The sequence below is a fragment of the Tiliqua scincoides genome, chromosome 1, assembly GCF_035046505.1.
Source record: "Tiliqua scincoides isolate rTilSci1 chromosome 1, rTilSci1.hap2, whole genome shotgun sequence".
NCBI lineage: Eukaryota > Metazoa > Chordata > Lepidosauria > Squamata > Scincidae > Tiliqua > Tiliqua scincoides.
Genome location: NC_089821.1, coordinates 199,518,251 through 199,541,090, shown reverse-complemented (window position 1 = coordinate 199,541,090; position 22,840 = coordinate 199,518,251). Strand labels below are relative to the sequence as shown.

The 22,840-nt window shown below is 41.8% G+C and overlaps 1 protein-coding gene and 1 pseudogene across 1 annotated transcript in view; both read right to left on the bottom strand.

The window, feature by feature from the left end:
- SLC35F1 (solute carrier family 35 member F1) overlaps nucleotides 1-22,840 on the bottom strand; it is a 257,867-nt gene that overhangs the window by 133,336 nt on the left and 101,691 nt on the right. The gene's annotated exons all lie outside the window — the stretch shown is intronic.
- LOC136637282 (5S ribosomal RNA) lies at nucleotides 16,419-16,538 on the bottom strand (annotated as a pseudogene).

Here is a 22,840-nt window from a genome sequence, read left to right as displayed (position 1 = left end):
AGGGTGTTCACTGGAGATTAGGTTAGTGCAAAGTGAAGCTTTGTAGAACAGTGATCCAGTGTCAAATATCTGGATGCCCTGGAAGAGATGGAAAAATTAACTGAACTACAACAACATAAATCCTTGTAAGAAATGTTGGAGCAGATGGCCCTATAAACTGAAACTGTCTAATCTTTTATATTAAATATTCAGTCTGGGTGATCTTATTCATATTCTTTTTCACCTTCCTTCCATCATCAAACCAGAGGTGGCATACTTGGGGGGGGGGAATCTCAGGTGGTCACAGATCAGGTCAGGTGGGCACTAACCTGATCTAGAACTGCTTGGTTTCTACAAGGTCACTATTTTGTGTTCCCTAAAACCATGCCCTATGTCATCATATGACATCCTTATGCCCATTCACTGCTTTCTGTTTGTTCACCTGCAACTACATTAATACAGAGGCTATAAGATTCCCTAAGCATCTGTCTTATGACAAAATGTTAACCAACTCAGAGCTTTTTAGCTTACATTTTTAGAAAAATGTAAATTCATAGGTGGTTATGCTGGTCCATTAGAAGAAAAAAGTCAAAAATCCAAATGATTCTATTAAGAGCAAATAAAATGTTACAGAAAATCAAAACAGCAAATTTTTAGGTCCTACAAGCCTCTTAATCAAGCAGATGGTAAACAAAAAGGAGGTGAGGAAAAGGGGGACATTGCAGGAGACCAAATAAGAACAGCCCCACTGGATCAGGCCATAGGCCCATCTAGTCCAGCTTCCTGTATCTCACAGTGGCCCACCAAATGCCCCAAGGAGCACACCAGATAACAAGAGACCTGTATCCTGGTGCCCTCCCTTGCATCTGGCATTCTGACATAATAAATGGTCTGCAGCTCCTGAAATCTACAGATTGAGTTTAGGTGCTTTCTTGCAGACTTAGATCAGTCTCCAAAAGTGCAATATGATTTTAATACATAACACAAACATGAGACTGTTTGGACAAAGAAAATTTAAAAACTGATTGACACCTTTTCCCCATTTCTGAAAGGGGAGGGGCAATGACAAACATGATAGAAATTTATAAGAGAATGAATTGTGTGAAGTTACCAAAACGTGGAGTCATCCAGAGATTATGGTTGGCAGCTGAATCAGGCTAACAAGAAGAATTAATTGCCACTTAGATCCATGCTGTGATGGACATTAGCTTATGGCCTATATTCCAGAGAATCCAGTGCTATCTCCACCTATGCTCGTGTGATAAACCAACATGATAAACCAGTGTTATCTCTACATATGCCTCATCAGCACAGAAATACACTCATGGATGGATGCACCACAGAAGCCAGCACAATGCTGGAGAAACACTTCGCTGACATAACTTGGACATGGTTTGGATGCTGGGACAACTCTGCCAGCAGAGAGACCAAAAAGACTGGGATGTGATGTAGAAGGGGCAAGGAGGAGTTAATGAACCATATCCAAATCCCATTTTAGACAACAGACAAGCCTCTGATGCTGAAAAAATGCTACTCCAATGACAGAGTTGGGACGGGAGAAAGGTGGGCGGAGGGCAGTCCCAGGAGCGGGTGGGTTGGGTGTGGGAGGCGGGGCTGGGATCCAGCAATTATGCTGGATCCTGACCCCCATTTCCAAGCAGCACAGAGCAGCTCTAAGTCGTTCCGCTCTCCTCGGACTTGTGCCACCTCCAGAGGTGGTGCTAGTCCAAGGAGACCCATAGGGGCTGCAGTCGTTACCTGGGGGTAAGGGGAAGACTTTTCCCTTACTTTCACCTGAGCCATTTGCAGCCCTATCTCACACTGGATACAGCACGAGTCTCCTGGCTTGCCTGTTCCAGTGCAAGACAGGATTGCGCCCTTAGTCTCTCAGAGGGGAATTTTGATTATGGAAACCATGGTGAAAAAGCACTTGGCACACAAAGGAAGCACATTCTCCAGTGTCTACAAAATTTCCTAAAATGGCAAGTACAGAAACAGTATCACCTATTTTCATATTTTGATCATTCTTGTCAAATCAATTTAGAATTCAATATTGCTTGAACGGTCTTTTCTTTGAGAATACGTTAGTAAATACCACCACTCTAAAACACACTCAGCATATACTAAAAATATCCTCAAGTAGATGAAAAGAAATAGTGATGAAAAGAACTGATGGTTATATACACTCTAAATATTCCATACTTTTGAATAGCTAATGTTTTGTAGTAAATCTCTAAGGCCCACACTTGTAGTCTTTTTCCAATATAATGAGATTCAAAGCACAGAATCTTGATGGTAAACTCTTAAGGGCATTCCTTTAAAAAAGGAAAGTAAATAAACCTACTTCTGTAGTGTTTTCTTCTTCTTTTTTTAAGTCTTAAGAACTTGGAAATTAAACCCATGAGACTGGCAGAGAAAAGTCTATCCAAGGAATTGAAGTCAATGCAATGAATTGCAGTCATGCTGAAAAAATGTTGAGTAACAGCTTTGCTGACTTCCAAAAGTCATCCATAGTTTTTTACCTCAAGGACACCTGACTTTTTACTGAACACCATCAAAATTTTAGTTTTAAATGCTGATTAATCTTGATGGGCCTTCAGATGTATGGATCAAATATTGTTCATGGAAGTTAAAATCCAACCATTCAGATGCTTCTGTCTTACCAAGTGAAATCTCAGTGGCTGCTATCTATAGTTAAAGGTTGGATATTTGATTAAATATGCATTCGAAGATATTTCATGACTGTACATAAAAAGGTGTTTCAGGGGAGAGAAAGGTCATGAAGGCATACACAATTTAATTTACTTGCCTCAACTGAAAAGTAGGGCAAGAGAGAAATTACCACTTGAGAAGTCCCAATGAGTTCAGTAGGCCTTACTCTGCCCAGATGTGCGTACATACATTGGCACCTTTCGTGTGGTTTAGCATCAAATGCTAACACAAATACTAGTGTCATCAAGAGATAGGTTAGAAATCATGATAAGATGTAAAAATATTGTTGGAAATATAGTTCAATACAGAAAAATTTTATTTAGGGTTATTTACATTGGGTATGTTGTCCTCACTGGCTCACTGTCAATCGATTTCAAAATCGTTTTTCTCCTGGGCTGGCACAGGAGACTTGTGCCAGCCTAACACAAGGTTAGGATTGTGCCCTTTGTTAGGCAGATCCTAATTCCATAGATACTCGCCTATAGTAGGTAAAATATTTGCCAAGTAATCAAGCTCAAATTATCACTTCACCTTCAAAATCAGAGGGCAGAGCCTTTCAACTCTGAAAAGTTTTGTTTCTTTCTAAAGCAGGTTCATTAGAAGCAATGCAGAGCTCATTTGTTTCTATAGTAACTTTCATGGGAAATTCCAGTCAAAGTTAACCTTATATTCTCCTCCATTCAACCTGGTTCCGTTTTGCAAATGCCTGCATTTGGCAGAAGTCTTTTTTTTTCAAAACCAGGGTGGGATCCTCCTTTCCATTTGAAGCAAAGTCCCAGGCTGCAATTCAGTGCACCATTATTTAAGAATAACTCCCATGGAAAGCAGAGGGTCTACTTCTGAGTGAAAAGGTTTGCAAATATATGCAGCTGCATCTCTCTGCTGCGAATTGAACTGCACACTCCCAGTTATGTGTTATGGGTTGTATGTTGTACATAGAGCTTCTGGCTTAACACACCAGACACCTTAAAGGTGGATTTGATTCATGGTTCTCCTGCAGTGGTTCCCAACCTTTTTCACTTGCATATCCCTTGGCAGCCCATTTCCATAAATTGTACCCTTCATATTAGCAAAATGTTTGTAATTAATAATACAAGCCCTCATCTCCTCTCTGTGAAAACCCAGACTTCATGTATTCATCACATTTTCTCTCTTTTCATCTGTTTGAAGAACAGAAGACTCTGCCTTTGCATTGTTTTGCACAAGAAGTGTCCTGAGAAATTCTGGATGATGGATCACTTTCCATATTATGTTTCAGCTTTTTTACTGTCCTGGTTTTCAATCACTAGTGCATACATGAATTGATGACCAAAAACTAGCTATTGGTGGGGCTTTCAAAGCCAACTAGCTACCTCCCTTCCTGCCTTGCAAGGCATTCTGGAGCAGGACCTGCCTTTTTCTGCCATCATTCCATTCTTTTTCAAGTACCCCTAAAGGTCCTGTTGAGTGTCCCTGGGAGTACATGAATACCAGGTTGGGAACCACTGTTTTACTGGTATGTAGTTTACAGTGCACTTACTCTGATAGTGTTTACAAAAAGGTGGTGAAGACCAGAATTTAAAAAGAATAAAAATGTATCTTATGATCTTTTACTATGTTTTTAATAAATTAGAGACTACAGTTCTTAGGTAACAATTAGTGGTAGGTTATTTTTCAGGATCTAGACAGAACTATAGTCAGACACCCCCCTAAGTTTAACCCCCAACTTTATCATCATCATCATCATCATCATCATCATCATTATTATTATTATTATTATTATTATTATTATTATTATTATTATTATTATTAACGGTATTTATATACCGCTTTTCAACTAAAAGTTCACAAAGCGGTTTACAGAGAAAAATCAAATAACTAAATGGCTCCCTGTCCCAAAAGGGCTCACAATCTTAAAAGACGCAGAAGAACTTATCCAAGGGTCATAGAAAATTCTATGATTTTTGGCTCAAAACCCGCCCTTGACGTATCTGTGGGATCGACTTGTAGGCGAGAGTCTGCGGTGAGTTAAAAGAAACAAAGAAGAAAGAAATGTGTGAGGCTGGATTCTTGCTACATCCCATAACATAAGTTTTAAAGTTTAACTGTTGAGTGACCAATATGCCATACTCACATTAAACCTCCAGGAGTTACTGTTAAAATCTCCAAGATTGCTTCAGTGGTCACTTGAAGAGTGATGTTCACTCTCAAAGACTCAAGGCCAACTGAAGTGTGATGCCACCCCTGCCTCACATCCTGATTTTGGAGGTCCAGTTGGCTGAGATATGGGAGTAGGCTTTCTAAGTTGCAGTGCCCCCATTCCAAAACTTCCCTTGGTGGGAAGCCCACCCCCCACCTCCTTCATCCTCAAACAATCTTCTAGTGGCCTTTTAGAACATTTTTAACTTGCCAAGCTTTCAGATGGATTTCAATTTATGTTCTTCAGTTGCTGATTTTGCATGTGTGTGCATGTTTTTTGTTTTGGGGTTATTTTTTAACTCTGTAAAAACTGCATCGGAACAAAAGCTTAGGATTATTTTATTCTATATGCCTTCTTCCACATGGTAATGCATTATTGTAGAGAGTAGGATTCATTCAGGATATGGGGCAGGTCTGTATTCTATATATGGCTTTGACATCCCAATTTTATGGGCTCTTTATGATAGTGGTTCTGCTGTCATAAATGGTGCAGGGCTGCCAAGTGCGCAAGAGCCACTGGCAGAAATGGCCAGCAGCTCCACATGCCCACTACTGATGGATGAGGCCTCTGCCAAAGCAAAATGATCATTAAGTCACAACTAAATATTTCATCCATTTTTTTAAAAAGCAAGCTAATAAAATGGCATCAGCATAGGCTGTTTGTGCTACACAGCTTTAAATGGAAAGCCTTACTAATGTGGTTACAAAAATTTGCCTTTAATAACTGCATTTTTGCAACTCATATGTCCAGAATCTGAGTAACAATCTTGTTTACATATAAAATTAAGGGCGCAATTCCAACATCATGTGCCATAAAGCACTTTCGCGCCACCGCTCAAGGAGGGAGGCCAACATAAGGGCCAAAGTGCCAGCGGACCTGCAAGGCTGCGCCAGCTGAGTTAGGCTGGCATGAGGGTATGGGGGGGCGGGTGGGAAGGAGGCATTATGGGGCAGGGGAGGGTGGGGTGAGCATGCCAATGGGCAGGCCATGGGCGAGTGGGTGGGGTGGGGCCAGGATCCAGCACTTGTGTCGGATCCTAACCCCGGTCCCAGACATCACATCACCTGTTTTGCTACACCCTTCCTCATGTTTCTTCTTGGCACTGACCATTTAAATTTGAAGGGACTGCACAAGGAAGATGTGAGGAGAAGCAGCCACTTACCCAGCTCCTTTTTTGCTGTCTCTTTAAGTGAAGCAGAAGTGACCTGCACTTCTTGTATTATCAAGAGGATTAAGCTGAAAGGCACTGAGGTAATCCCCCCCCCCCAGTAGAGGACAGCATCAGGCAGTGACATTGGTTTGACCAGTACTCGTAATACTCTGAGTAATATGTATGGCAACGATGTTGTGTTGGCACAAAAGCATCAGAAGCCTGCCCCTCCCATAAACAATCCAAGCTACAGGCTGTCAACACTGATTTAGGCCGACAGGTGAACACCCAAATACTTGAAGCTACCTTATCAGGTTGTAAACAGCCAGAGGTTGCACAAGTCATAATAATCACCTGTATATCAGTCTTAATAGCATTTTAAGTGTTTAGAACTATTCTAGAATTTATTCTCACCAGGCCTAAGGTGGTATCATTCCAAGTTTATGGACTAGGGGCTGAGGCTCACAGGCACTTTCCAAGGTTGCCTGGCAAGATGGTCTAAGTAGATGTAATCCCAGATTTCCAACACCAAGTCCAATGCTGGGCCATTCTAGGCTAGAGTACACAAGCTCTTTTCCAATTCCCTGCCTAACCTTCAAGTGTGCATTTGACTAATCCCCACCCATTCAGCCTTCTTCAAAGCACTACCTTATTAGCAGTCATGGGTGCTGTCTGCACTTCACATGCTACTAGGTGATGACAGCCAGTGGGCAAGAACTTCCTTTTCACACAGTTGTCACTCCTTGCACTTATTCTTCTGACAGCTGGCACCCACATGATGCTGTTCTCTCACACCAACCCCTTGTCTTTTTTCTTCCTCTATCTACCAAGGCTTCCAATACACTTTTCTTCATGGGACTAGCTCCTTTAGTGCCCCTACAAGTAGGAAGGTTATATAGGACAAATGCTGTGATCCCAAAGCCTCAAAAATTCCATGGGAGTCATCTCATCACAAGAAAAAAAAAAACCTTAGATGAACATAATCTTCAGTTTTCATTGTATATCTCACACATGAAATCTGCAATGTCTGTAAGACCATGGCAGTCAGAAGACAGAAAAAAAGAATTAGTTATTGAATCATATGTACATCCTGTAGTGTTTACCACTAAGAAGTGATTAGAAATCTTTTATTCTCTTATTGAATCAAGAAGATGCCCTTTCATTCCTGTGTTTTTCAACTTTGAGATCAAAAAGACACTTGCTCACCATAGTCCACCTTCACTGCCCAGGGTCACAGATCCCTTGCTTTGTTAAATACCTACTGGGTCTACTACTTCCACTTTACTACTACCTACCACCCTGCTACTGTGTCTTACATGTTTTCAGTTATGGCTGTTCAATATCTTTCCCACACCCTCAAAATGTGCAGAGCTCATAGGCAATCAAACAGGTTGAGAAAAGATTCACATCTTTTCTCAAATGGAAAAGGTAACATAAGAAGTGTTGCAAAAAGGAAAACAAAATGAAACACCAATAAAATGGCAGCAGTAAAAGCATTATTTTGTATCACTAAGAGGCACGCCAGCTCACTTCTGACACATATTGTTGCAAATGTGCCACAAGGCATATTTGTGGGCCTACCGATGGACAAGTGCTGGTGGGGTGGGTGGGCACCCAACCGCTGGGTGGACACCCAACCTCTGCCACTCAGTGGTCATACGGACCGCCAAGCAGTGGAGAGGTAACTGGGGATGTGGGGGGAAGTGGGAAGGAGGTGTTTTTGGGAGGGGGAGGTGGGTAGAGGGCAGGGAGGAGGCAATACGGGGAGGTGCGAGGCAGGGAGAGGGCAGGGGGAGGTGTGCCAAGGGAGGGAGTGCGGGGGAGAGAGAGGTGGGACCGGTGGAGCAACACTCCACCAGATCCAAAGCCTCTGTGCTGGGCTCACTGCCCAACACGGAGACTTTTGATTCACCGCTGACCTTTTGGTTGAAAGTCCCCTTCTCCTGAGGAGCTGGCGGCAGCAGCTGCCTGAAGTACACAGGATACAGTGGCAGCCGTTTTCGGCAGCGCCACAGCTGCGCACCCTGGGCAGCTCAGGATTGGGCTATTAATCTACAAAGGCACCAGGAGTTTACACCTGTAAGTCATGCATGGCTTAGGTCCTGCAAAGCACACCTCAACATGTTTACACAGAATCCATCCCATTACACTGACCTACTCCCAAGCAAGTCTGCAGAGCATTGCAACCTGAGAGTTGTACATTTCCTTTACTGATCAATGTTCCTCCCAAAAATGACCTTTTTCATAACATTTTGTAGAAAAAAATCAATTGTGTTGATTTCAAAAATAGAACACAAGATCAATAGCAGCAGCGCCTAACAAAAACCGTTTAGTTTAGAGCTGAGGATCTCAAACCAGGACATCGCAATGCCCCAACCTGAGAGCCTCAGCCTCTGCCCCCTTAAGGGGCGGGGGAAGGCCGTGATGCAATTCCCAGGAATGTGTGGAGGGCCAAGGGGGTGTTTCCTACTCACAGAACAATGCAGCATTCTCCAGGGGGTGCAAGGAGCCCACGGAGCCCTCTGTAGGGCTCCCCAACAATTTGAATAGTAAAAATAAGCGATCAGAAACCACTTCCGGTTTCGCAATTGCAAACCAGAAGTGGTTTCCGATTGCTTATTTTTAGTATTCTAAGGCTGCAATCCTAACCACACTTTCCTGAGAGTAAGCCCCATTGAACAAAATAGGACTTACGTCTGAGTAGACCTGGTTAGGATTGTGCCCTAAGACATGTTGACTTCCTGGAGACTGCTGTGTCAATCTGTGAGTAGAAAATCCCCCTTGGCCCTCAGCAATGGCACAGTTCTGAGGATTGGGTCGCTGCCTTTGTCCCTCCCCTGCAAAGACTTAGCCTGGATTCCAAACTCCTGAGGAGTCTGAGAACCTCTGGTCTAGGGTTGTTCCCCCCCTCCCCCGACAGTGAGCCCTTTTAGGACAGGGAGCCATTTAATTATTGGATTTTGTCTGTAAATCACTTTATGAACTTTTTTGTTAAAAAGCAGTATATAAATATTTAATAATAATAATAATAATAATAATAATAATAATAATAATAATAATAATAATAATAATAGTGGTGCTGTATTTCAAACATGGAATGTAAAAGAGGTAAATTTGTCATATTATTATTTTTCTCTTTTTATATTGGAGGATTGCAGCAGCATAGCTTTCCTTTAACTGGAAAACCAACACAAAATGTCATCCTTCAGCATTTTAAAGGGACTCGTTTATCAGCTTTTTCTATTTCCTCAGGGTATTATCTGTTACATGAAAAACCTACTTTAAAATAGAATGTTTCTCTTCTTCACAGCCTCTGATGGGAACAGTAAATCAGTTTCACAGAAGCATAAGCTGAATTCCCAAAGGTCTCACAGCCAGTTCGGAATATAACTAGAGGGTAAAATAGGAATATTTTTTATAATATATATCTGGAGCGCTGGCCATGGTTGGGTGTCCAACACTCATACTGTGCTTTACAAGCAATAGGAATATATATTTATTCCTGCTTGGCAAATGTTTTCAAATAGGAAGATCATATGTAAACTGTCCCTGAGAGCACAAATCTTTTACAGTACTTTATTATAACATCTTGCCCTTTACATCTCCACCTGATAGAATGACACAGTGGAACAAATAATGAACAATACCTGATCACATTCTGTGATTACTGTACAAAAAACAAGCAAAGGCTACAATTCTATGCACACAATGATACTTCTGAGTGGACATGCACAGATGTGCTAAAAACTACTTTGTTACTTTGATTTGGTAAAAAAAGGTCTAGCTAATACTATGCTTTGAGTAACATACTATGCTTTGAGTAATATAGAATAATCAAGTGCTACTGTCAATATATTTTTAGCAAGTAAAAAAACTAAAAAAACTTACTTAAGTTTGCACATTCTAGCTCAATAACGAACTTCCTCAAGGAATTCAAAATTTATTACTGTAACTCTTGCTTGTGATGGTTTGCATGATGGACACACAAGCTGGTTCTGGAGTTTACTGACAGTCAGTAGCTTGATCTACAATCTAAGGGTTTTGTGGCCGGTATCGTTTTTGTTGCAATTAAAATTTTCCGGGATTAAAGGCCGCAGTCTAGTAGAAACTTCAACACCTAACACAGTGGTTCCCAAACATTTTCAACTGGCAGCTTCCTTGACTTACTGGACCATTGGCCACAGCTCCCCACAAGGGCTACAATCCTATGCATTGTATATGGCGGTGGTTTTTTGAAAGGAATTCATGGCTCTCCTGACTTGTTTCCATGGCTACTGAGGAGCCATGGCTCACTGTGTGGGAACCACTGTTTCACTCACATTTTTGGTGAGCATTTCCAAAGTTTTGTGCCTTCAATCACCACCTAAGTACTTCCTAAGTACTAAGTACACCACCTAAATACTAAGTACCTTAAATCTCCAGTGAACACAGAAGGGATTAGTGAGTTGACAGGTGTAAATGGAAGTACTTAGGTGGTGATTAAGGTTGCAATCCTAACCACACTTTCCTGAGAGTAAGCCCCATTGAACAAAATATGACTTACTTCTGAGTAGACCTGGTTAGGATTGTGCCCTAAAGGTATGTGATCAGCAATCAGTTCACTACCAGAAACTATAGCCTGGTTTTCTCTAGACAGAAAAGGACAATTTGAGTACGTTGTTGTGCTTTCAAACTTTTAACAATGCCCACCAAAGATGTGGGCAAAACAATAGGTGTTGATGTTTTTACTAGACCATAGCCTTTAAACCCAGACCATTTTAATTGCAACATAAGTTTGTGTGTTTGTTGTTTCTATTGTGTAGTATAATATTTAAAAGTACAATCCTATACACATCTATTCAAGAATATACCCCACTGAATTCACTGGGACTCACTCCTAGGTAAGTAACAATCAACGATCCAATAAATAAAACAATAAAATCTAACTCTACCAATTTAAATATGTCTTCCAAGACTACACAATTATGTTTCTCAAAGTCATTGGTACCAACATGTATTATAGCTACCGATCCATCCTCCACACTATCTACTAACCTATCGGTACAAAATGTGATATCCCCAACCTTAGCACAATGCAGTCAAAATGGGAGCAGCTTATACTCCCATCCATACAGGAATCTTTTTGGTAAGAGAGGATACTAGGTCATTACCTACGTTTCATTTACTAGACTGACCTAGTCATGCACCTCTGCCTTTAATGGTTTGAATAGGTAATAGTTTCTCAAGTATCCTGCATTCATTAACAAAGCATATCACTTTTCAGCATAAGCTCCAGAGGTGTTGGATTCAGGCAATGCAGGTGCATTTGTACCAGCAGCTTGCAAGCTTCCTAGAGAGCAGTATACTCTTTCACAGTTCATAAGCTCTAACACTACCGGTCAGGTTGTTAGACCCAATTGCTCCATGTTTATAAGTGATGCACTCAATTAACTGCACTATCTCAGCTTCAACCAACTTGAAAATCACACTATCCCACTTCCATTGACACAGAAATTGGTCCTGAGATATCTCACTTGTTCTGAGAGTTGAGAAAAGATAAGTGGCATATTTGGAGTTCACTTTGTATATGCAAATACACACACATGTGAAATGCACACAAAGTAGCAGCATATGTTGAACTGAATGCATATTTTGACTCATCCCAGGTTGTGTCCTAGATATCCAACAAATCAAACTCCAGGGGGCCCACATCTTTCCCACGACAGGCTTGTGCAATTTCAATTTAATGCAATCTGTAAACAAAACCCCAGCAGTTTAACTCGTGCAGGTAATTCTGCCTGCCATTCCACTTACTAAATATATGCCTTGCAGAGAGCCTGAGATCGGAGAAAGAAGCTGCTTTCTATCTCAGTTCTAGCCCATGTCTCATCTTTTCTAAAGAGACTGTACTGTACGTCTTTTCTGGATGTCAGGGATTTTCTTGGCAATTCTGAGTACATGCAATTTTAGCTTTACACACTGACTTTGGAATGTAACCTTTATGTGAGATCAGTGGCATAGCTAGGTTATTTGACACTCAGGGCCCATAAATTTCTGTCACCCCCATATAACAAAATTAATTTCTCAGCGGGTAAAGTGCCCACCAGGATGGGGGAGCAAAATTGGACATCAGTCAGAATGGGAGCCCGCATCTACCTGGCAGGTAGATTTGGGTTTCAAGTCTAGACAAGAGTCCAGGTCTACTTGCCTAGAATAAATGGCTCCAGATGAGGTAGAATGGGAGTTCAGGTGTACCTGGCAGGTAGATCTGGGCTCCAAGTCTGGACAGGAGCCCAGGTCTAACTATCTGGAAGAAGTGGCTTCAGAGGGTAGTCAGAATGGAAGCCCTGGTCTACCTACCTGGGTGGCTCTGGAGGGTAGTCAGAACGGGAGCCCAGGGCCTCCGGAGCCCTGTTGAGCCAGATTTGGCCCAACCTAGAAGGGCCATTCTGCACGCAGCCTCCATGGGCTCAGAGCAGCTCCAGACGTGACCTGAGCAAGGTTCTGGTCACATTTGGAGCTCAGTGGACCGCAAAATCCATGTAATTTGATGTCACACAAAATTCAGTATCCACAAGGGGTCCAGGACAGAACCCTTTTAGATAACAAGGGTCCACCTGTATATTAAAAATAAAACACACACTGAAATGAATGGGGACCCACCTGAAATTGGCTCACAACCCACCTAGTTAGTCCCAACCCACAGTTTCAGAAACACTGTATAGAAATCTGCACATATGGAGTAGATTTCTATCATATATCATTTTCATGTATAAGAAAATAAGGAAAAAATTCCAATATCCTCCCCAAAATGTGTGCATGATAAGCAAATACAAATTAAAACCCAATTATTACTAATGGTTTCTATATAGTATCTATCAGACTACACAGTTTTGCATTTAGCCTTACAGCAAGCCTTTGGAACAGGTTAGGCAGAGACTCCATGACTTGCCTAGTGAACCTGATAGCTATATGGGAACATAAACTTACAGCCCAATCCTATGAGAAACTACTCAGAAGTGAGTCCCATTGTGTTCCATGGGACTTTCTCTCAGGGAAGTGTGAATAACATAGCCCTAGAATCAGTATAATTTTTATGTCCTAGTCCAGAGTCAACATTTGCAAGTTGTTTACTTTTTCCCCCCAGATCCCAGTTCCGGGTTCTCACCATTAAAGGCTTGATCTGGCAAACTAGAGTTCTGAAAGCTTCGCATTTACAGTGTAGAATAGAATATTCCATTACTGCCTAGTATACCATTGTATAATTTGGCATAATCTAACCAATACAGGAATACTTGAGCTGCTATCCTAGGAACATGGAGTAAATTACATGGGAGTAAATTCTACTGAATGTAATGTAGTAACTTCTGAGAAAATATGCATAGGATTGTGTGATTCATCTCTGGATTTCAAATGGGTTTACAAGCATCTACCTCTGAGCTGGTCTGTGCATTCTTAGCATTCAGAATTGCTTTCAGCATCAGCAGTGAGCAAATCATTTTTCAGTCCTAATGTTTTCAGTGCTTGACAATCAATATGCATTCAAAAAGTTCTCAAACCAGGAACTCAAAATCATTTAGCATTTCTCCCCCAACCCCAAGATGTGGGCCTGCAATTGGCGTTCTCGTTTACTTTCCCAACATCATTTTAAATTCCTTAACAGTAAAAGACATTTAAGTGTACATCATAATAGTTATTAATATCTTGGGGATGCTAAAATCTAAATCTTTCCACCACACAGGGTGCACTGCAGTATACAGCACTACAATGTTTGACATGTCTTATTCTTTAATTATAGCACATCACTGGTACACTTGGCACAATGGAAGCAAAATTAAAGGCTGGGCATAGATCAGCACAGTCTTAGAAAGAAAATCAATGCAGGGTGCTCAGCTTCCACTTCACTTGAACCAAACTAGTAATTTTAAAGAACAAAAAAATTAAGCAGGAATAAGGGAAACCCATTTTTAAACCTCTACCCTGTGTTGAATTGTCAAAGGAGATGATATCTAAATTTAAATCTTTTACATGCATTTTTAGAATATTCCAGGGTAACAGTATATTTGTGTCAGACAACGGATTATTAGACATTCTTGGCAAAATCAAGCAGTCAGTAGGTATTCTGAAATTTTAAATGGAGGTTTAGCTGGACTGCATCCAGCTATGGTCAGATAATATGCAAGAAACCTAAAATATCAAGGCGCAATGAACATGATTATCAAAAAATTAAATAATGCATTTATGAAACAGTTAATTTTTACATATATGAAAAAGGTGTCAAGATTCTAGCAAAATATATAGTAGCAGAATCATTTTTCCAAGATTTAGCATCCAAACTTGGTAGACGTTTGTCAAGATTATACTGAATACTACAGGAATATAAATATTCGTATATTTATTAACCTTTTCAATTACTTAATTTTCTCCTGTATGGTGTTGGTGGTCTTGTAGTGCAATCTGAGGCATGTACATAGCAGTGGTTCCCATACTGTGAGCTGTGGCTCCCTGGGGAGCTGCGGAAACCAGCCACGGGAGCCACAGAATCCTCGAGAAAAACCCACCGCCCTATACAATGTATAGAATTGTAGCCCTAATGAGAAGCCACAGCCAATGGCCCAGGAGGTTAAAGGAGCTGCCAGTCAAAGCTGCAAGTCTGGCTTAGCTGTGCAAAAGGAGGAAGGAAGAGAAAGGTGAGGGAGATGACCTCACAGAACAACATGTGACATTCTTGTGTACCTTACTCCCAATAAATACCCTTATACATTTACCAGATAAAATAAATATACTTGCTTAATTTGGATAAAGAGTGCTTCCCACTTTATTTGCAACAACTATCAGTGCACTCATATCAAAACCAGTGCATATCAAATCCAGTGCAACCATATCAAATCCATGTACCTAAGTTGTGCTAGAATGTTTCCAAAGGCTGACTTCCAAGTAGCCAGGATGGTCACAGATCCTGCTTATCTGCATTTCCCACAAATCTCTTGCTAGAAAGCGTACAATTCACTTTCCTATCAAGAGGTCTTAAATTGAACTGGATGCTGTTGCTCCTGCTGCTTACTCTTTTCCCTGAAGTCCAAAAGACATGTATTTCGAGGGGGGGGGGGGAAATACCTTGAACGAGGAGACAAAAATAAAAATGTTGCACTTGCAACAAAACCCGTGTCATTCTGTGTCTGCTATTTCATCCTACACTTAATTTATGTTTGTAGTTTATAATCTAACACAAACCAGAGATTCTTCACAGCACAAAAAACATCAAACCGGGAGAAGAGTCTAATGAAGAGAAAGCACAGACAGAATAATCTTATTTAATCCAATTTTAGAAAAGTCTTCTTTTTTCTCTCCATATTTTCCTGTTTCAAAAACTAGTGTTTCAAACATCAAAACAGATTTTGGAATGCAATGTCCTTCACAGAATACATGTAATGGATATGCCAAAATAGTATCCAGAGCAAGTTTGTTAAGCAGTTAGAATATAAGAGCTTTGCTCTTCAGCAAAATTGAATTTCAGAGGAAATGGACCTGCAGATTACTCACACTCACATTCAAGGGGGGGAGAGAGAGCTTATGAAAAGAGGCACAGCTCCAAACAGATGGAAGAGAGTTCAAACACAGCTTCTCTCTCAAAATGCAGGTGTGTTAAGACCACAGCTTGAAGAATAGCAAGCACAGGAAGGTGCTGTATATCAAAACAAACCATTGGCCCCTACAGCTCTGCTCTACCTGAAGCTACCATGGGTTAAACCTGCAATGTTTTATATGCAAAGCAATTGCTCTACCACTGAACTACAGACCCTCTTATCTTGCCTGCGGTAATGTCAAGGTCACAGAACCCAGTCACCAGAGAGTTCCAGAAATGGCAGAGTTGCCAACAGTGGCATAGCTAAGATAGGGCCAAGGGGTTACACAGCCCTGGGTACCATGCCTTGAGGGGGTTCAAACTAGGGACACTCAGAGCTGTTGTGCACCACTGAGTGGCTGAGTCCACAGGTGTACCACAGGAATATGGGGAAAGGTCATTTATTAGTGGGGACCAATGGAGATTGTAGGCCCCCACTGGCAGCATGGTGTGCCTTATCAATTGTCAAAAACCTGATGGTGTGCCTTGAGCATTTTAGTGCCCTGTCAGTGTGCCCTGAGATGAAAAAGGTTGAAAATCACAGCCCTACATGAATGTCTTTACCTCACTGCCAACTTTTTGGTCGGCGGTGAGTTGAGTAGCCCCATTGCAGGGCTACTTCCCTTACCTGGGAGAAGGGAACGAAACTGGTGACAACATCACCAGTTACTTCCAGTGGCATTTCCAATAGATAGACCATGCAAAGTGGTACAATAGGGGACAAATGTTAAGAAACGTTGAGCTAGCATCCTCCTGGTGGCTGGCAACCTTCAGTCTCGAAAGACTATGGAATAAGCCTACAGCACCCGGTATTCCCAGGCGGTCTCCCATCCAAGTACTAACCAGGCCTGACCCTGCTTAGCTTCCAAGATCAGACATGATCAGGCATGTGCAGGGTCACAGTTGCTGTCAGCATCCTCCTCAGAGCCTCCAGAGGCATCTTCTGGGGCACACCAGCTCACAACCCACTCTTTTGGCCTCCATGGGCCTCAAAATGCCTGAAGAAAGTGACTGGAAGGGGCCTGCAGAGTCCAATGGAGTGGGTTGCAGGCTCCCAGTAAGTTTTGCTGCACAATAGGGTCGTGACCCACTGCAGAGGATAAGGTTGATCACAGCCAGCCACAGAATGTTTGGGAAAACCTGGTGGCCATACGCGGTCATGTCCTGATGACTATTTGACCTTCTCTTCTTCAATATAGCTATTGCCTGTCCCTGCCGCATCTGGCCTTCTGTTTACCACTTTCTGCTCACCTACCTGACCGTTTAGGATTTCAGTTAACATTTACAAATCATTAAAATTCTGAATGACCTTTATGGTTAGCTTATGTTCCAACCCCCATTTTCTTTCCTGGGTAAACTGCTTTTCTTTTGATTTGGTGCTTGAATACCTGGAAGGTGAAAAAAAGAAAACCATGCAAGTGTGGCATATTAAGCACAGCACAGTTAACTCTTATGGGCTGAAATCTCTTGAGCCTCTTACAGAACAATCCTAACTATGTCTACTCAAAAGTAAGTCCTACTGTGCATAGTGGGGCTTACTCCTAGGAAAGTGTGTATAGGATTGCAGCCTTATTCAAGCACCTGCATTTGGCTCAAGACTGGAACATAACATAGTCCTGTTCCCATATAAATCCACAGTTGAACTTCTACTGGCTTCAGTCAGAGAATGTATCAAGCACACTGTGGATTCAAATAAGTTTCATTTCCACAGTTTTTACATCCACTCATATCTGGCATGCTGAGTAAATATGTTAATATTTGAAAAAAACCCAGGAACACACAGCATTAGATAATAATATGATACGACATGCTCTTAACATAATGTGCAAATAGTGACACATACCCCACATATTTGCTCAGCAGTGTTCCTATTAAAATTAAATATGTGAGCTCCCTACATGGGTAAACACACCAGGATATCACCCAAGATTACTTTATCATGTCAGCTTTGCCTCCTATTCATAGCATAGCGATGTAGAACCTAACTTCAGTGTGTGTCTCAGCTTCTCCATTTTAGCCTACCTTAAACAATTATACCCCATATTAGAAGATAATAGAAGATAATTAGAAGATAAGCCGTTGAAAAGCACCGGTCCCAGGACAGATCCATGGGGCACACCACTTTTCACTTCTCTCAATTGTGAAAATTGCCCATTGACACCCACTCTCTGTTTCCTGGCCTTCAAACAGTTCTCAATCCACGAGAGGACCTGTCCTCTAATTCCCTGACTGTGGAATTTTTTCAGTAGCTTTTGGTGAGGGGCCGTGTCGAACGCCTTCTGAAAGTCCAGATATATAATGTCCACGGGTTCTCCCGCATCCACATGCCTGTTGACCTTTTCAAAGAATTCTATAAGGTTCGTGAGGCAAGACTTATCCTTACAGAAGCCATGCTGATTCTCCCTCAGCAAGGCCTGTTCGTCTATGTGTTTTGAGATCCTATCTTTGATGAGGCATTCCACCATCTTACCACGTATATTTGTTAGGCTGACCGGCCTATAGTTTCCCCGGCCCCTCCACTTTCCCTTTTTAAAGATAGGCATGACATTTGCTATCCTCCAATCTTCTGGCACTGTGGCTGTTTTGAGGGACAAGTTGCATATCTTAGTCAAGAGATCAGCAACTTCACTCTTCAATTCCTTAATAACTCTTGGGTGGATGCAATCAGGGCCTGGTGACTTATTGATCTTTAATTTATCAATGAGGTCTGAAACATCTTCTCTTTTAACCTTATTGATCTTTAATTTATCAATGAGGTCTGAAACATCTTCTCTTTTAACCTCTATCTGACTTAACTCCTCAGTCAGGAGGGGCCGTTCGGGCAGCGGTATCTGCACGAGGTCTTCTGCCGTGAAGACAGATGCAAAGAACTCATTTAATTTCTCTGCCATCTCTAAGTCTCCTTTTATCTCCCCTTTCCCTCCCTCATCATCCAGAGGGCCAACCGCTTCTCTGGCAGGTTTCCTGCTTCTAACATATTTGAAGAAGCTTTTATTATTCCCCTTAATGTTGCTGGCCATGCGTATTACTGTTGTTTTAAGCAGCCTCCATGCACTTTGGAGAGATTGGACTCTTTTTACCCTCCCTTTCAACCTCCTTCTAACCAGCCTCCTCATTTGAGGGACGTCCACCCGTTGGAAGTCAAGGGTTTTTGTTAGAGATATGCCTGGTATTCTTCCCCCAACGTGCATGTCAAAACGGATCGCAGCATGATCACTGTTCCCCAATGGCTCAGTAACATTTACATCTCTAACCAAGTCCTGTGTATCGCACAATATTAAATCCAGAGTCACCTGCCCTCTGGTGGGTTTCGTGACTAGCTGCTCTAAGCCACAGTCATTTAGCACGTCAAGAAATCCGGTCTCCTTATCATGACCAGAACACAAATTGACCCAGTCTATATGAGGATAATTAAAGTCCCCCATGATTACAACCCTGTCCCTCCTTGTCACCTCCCTGATCTGTTTCCTCATTTCAAGGTCCCCTTCCGATTTCTGGTCTGGAGGACGATAGCACGCCCCCAGTATTACATCGCTGCACAAGTCTCTGAAAAGAATAGCATATGGATTACCGTATTTTTCACTCCATAAGACGCACTTTTTCCCCCCCAAAAAGTGGGGGGGAGTGTGTGCCTCTTATGAATACTGCAAAAAAGAGTGCACGTTATGTTATGCTTCATGCCAGTTTATGCTCACATTCACCCTAAGAAGGGGGAGGATCTTCATGCCAGTTTATGCTCACATTCACCCTAAGAAGGGGGAGGATCTTCATGCCAGTTTATGATCACATTCACCCTAAGAAGGGGGGATCTTCATGCCAGGATGGATGGATGAAAATGGAATGAGAATATGGGTTGAAAAGGTGTGGTCCAAACGTCCTGGAGGACTTCTGAAAAAATGGGTGAAAACATCATGGGACTCATTAAAGGAGGAGATCCTTGTACAGTCATTCAAAAAATGTGGCATTAGCAATGCCTTAGATGGAAGTGAAGACGGTATCTTATATGAAGACAGCGAAGAAAGTGATGTCAGTGATTGTGAGCAAATGAGCTTCATAAATTCTGACTCTAGCGATTATGAGTTCTTGGGGTTTCCAGAAAACTGGAGTACTCAAACCTTTAAGTCTCTCCATTTGTTAATGACAGCGATAATGGTTCTTAATGCCACTGTTGACTGCTGTTCACTTTACATGGTTCAAATGTTGTTCTGTTATAGTTTTATTAAATATTTTATTACACTATTTGGTTCAGAATATTTTTTTCCTGTTTTCCTCCTCTAAAAAAATAGGTGCGTCTTATGGTCAGGTGCGTCTTATGGAGTGAAAAATACGGTACTAACCTAAGACTATTCACCATATGGGAATTCAAATACATTAAGAGTCAAACTGGATACAGAAAGCAAATACATTATGAGACATGTTGTCCGTACATAAAAGTATATTTATATCTGCCATCATTCTTCTGCAGAAGAACTCCAAAGGCAGTCTTCAGTGAGAATCTGCAATGAATTGTATCGGTTTAGGCATGAATTGAGATAATGGTTTCCTGTCCCACCACAGGCATTAATTAAGTTACCAAGACTAGGGAGACTTCACAGTCACCAAATACTGCTGCTTTGAACTGTCACTTATCTTATACCTTTAAGTTTTACATTAGAATTGTCACATGTTGCATCTTTTGCATTTTATCACCACTCAGCCCACTGTTCAGATTTTTTCTTCTCCCTCTCTCTCTCTCCCCCCCCCCCCATGTTCACAAATTTCAATCAAGGATAACATGTAATGCATCTGATGAAGCATCTGATGAAGCTCTAGTCCATGAAAGTTTACCCTACAATAAAATTAATCATTGTTGAGGAGCCACATGACTTTTTGTTGTTTTTCAACAGACTAACATGGCTTCCCCTCTAGGAATTGTTAACTTTCACTAAGGATATTCCCAGGAAACTGCCCAGGCATTTGTTTGACTGCTTTAGGATGACCACAAAATGAGAAAAAAGATCTACCTACTGAGATCTATCAATTGACAGATCACTGGTTCTGAAAGCCTGGTGATCTACAGTTGCTTTCATGATAGGAGCCACAAGAAACCCTTTTTTCATAGTCTTAGCAGTTTCTTTTGTTCACACAAAGCTAGCATTCAGTCTAAGAACTGCTATATGCAGTGTCTGTGAAACAGGTTCTTTGGTGATCTGTGGCACAATGCACAAAAAGTTGCAATTCTGTGCTACAGAAACATTCAGGTAGTATTAGAGACAACTAATGTTGTATCTCAGCGATTCTGAAACCATGGGTCTGGGATTCACTAGTGGGCTGTGACCTAATTTTTGGTGAGTCATGAAGCCGACAAAGCAAATTAGACTGTGTGCATCAAGGGTGAAAGAAGTTGCTACTTGGGGCGGGGAGCACTGTTGCCCAATCATCATTATAGCCACAGCTCTTGGGAGTTATGAATCAGGCTGCAGCCTCTAGGTCCCTAAAAAGTTTGGGATCCACTGTTATATCTTTTTGATGAACTGTAAGTTTAACAGATCAGTCAGTCACCTGATAACTTATACTGAGGCAATGTGTTATATTGGGGTAATATGAGATTCCTTTATTTGGAAAGTCTCTTAAATCAAAAACTAAAAACAAATTACACAAATAGCTAGAAATCTAAAGTAAATAATATGAAATTCCTTTATTTGGAAAGTCTCTTAAATCAAAAACTAAAACAAATTACCCAAATAGCTAGAAATCTGAAGTAAAATATGCCCTTAGTATATATCAGGGGTCTCCAAACTTTTTGGCCAGAGGGCTGCATCAGATATCCGGCATGGTTTTGAGGGCTGGGAAAAAAATTTAAATATAAAATTTAAATAAATAAATTAGAGATGGAACTTAGATGAGTGAATGGGCTCATTCATTCAACCTCTCTGGCTCTTAGGACACCCTCCAGACACAATCAGAACACAATTCTGGTCATGTTCATTTGAGTGGGCCAGAGGCTTTCAGGGGACAAGAGGTTGGCTGCGGGCCAGATAGAGGCTTGCTGCGGGCCGCATCTGGCCCCCGGGCCGGGGTTTGGAGACCCCTGGTATATATTGATAAACACTGCCTTTAGTTCACAAAGTAGATACTAAATCCAATTGAGGGCGCTGGACTTGGGCCAATGCAAGTCCCTTGCGCCAGCCCGGGATTGTCACAAAAGTGCTGTAAAGCACTTTTGCACCATTCATTGGGGAGATAGGCTGGTGCATGCATGTGCCCCAGCCTCCCCACACTGCTGCAAGCCCCAGGGAGAAGGCGAGTTGTGTTGGCTGAGATCAGCCAACGCACGGGTCTGGGGAGCATGGGGAGGGCAGGGAACAGGCGGGAGGAAGGAGTTTTGGGAGGGGGGAGCAAGATGCAAGGCTGCATTTATGCCGGATCTGGATCCTGACCCAATCCCCAGGCAGCCCAGGACAGTCCCAGGCTGCTCAGATTTGCGCCACCTCACAAGGTGGCACAGATCTGAGTAGACAGATTGGGGCTGTTGTAATGTGACATGGGGTAAGGGGAAACGTTTCCCCTTGTCCCGGGTTGGCCTGTAGTCAGCCCCAAACTTGCGCTGGATATAGCACAGACCTGCTGGCCTGCCTGTTTCCATCACAAGTAGGATTGCGCTCTAAGGCACATATTTTAAATCAGTGATGGTTGAATCAATTTATCACATCATGTTATGTTTCATCCCAAAGATATTGAGTTTTCTCTGCTAAGCAAGCTAATTTTCTGTCACTTCAGCAGATTTTATGGACCCTCAGAAGGAAAAATGCTAAAAGGGCAGAATTATAGCTCTGAACAGATTCTGTCTTCAGAATTTGGCCTTCTTTGCAGGCTAAATCAATTGATTTGATTGTCATTACTTAAGAGTAGCTTTGCACATCACAACAAAATATAGGGAAGAATATGAGTGAGACTACACAGGTAAAAAGAGTAATTTTCAGGTCCTAGGTTACCCCTTAGGGCTGCCACCACTCTGAAAACATGCCAGTTGTAGATTTCCCTCTGTTAATACAGTCAAACAGCAGTTCATTTTAAACTGTTCATCACCAATATTCAATCTTAGATGTACCAGAAAGTACATTTCACAAACAGCCAAAAATTTAAAAGTACAACCTTTTGGGGGAAGATATTTAACTGTTATGCTATTCTGTAAAAGCCCCATGTATACTGCTGATAGACATGCAATACTAATACA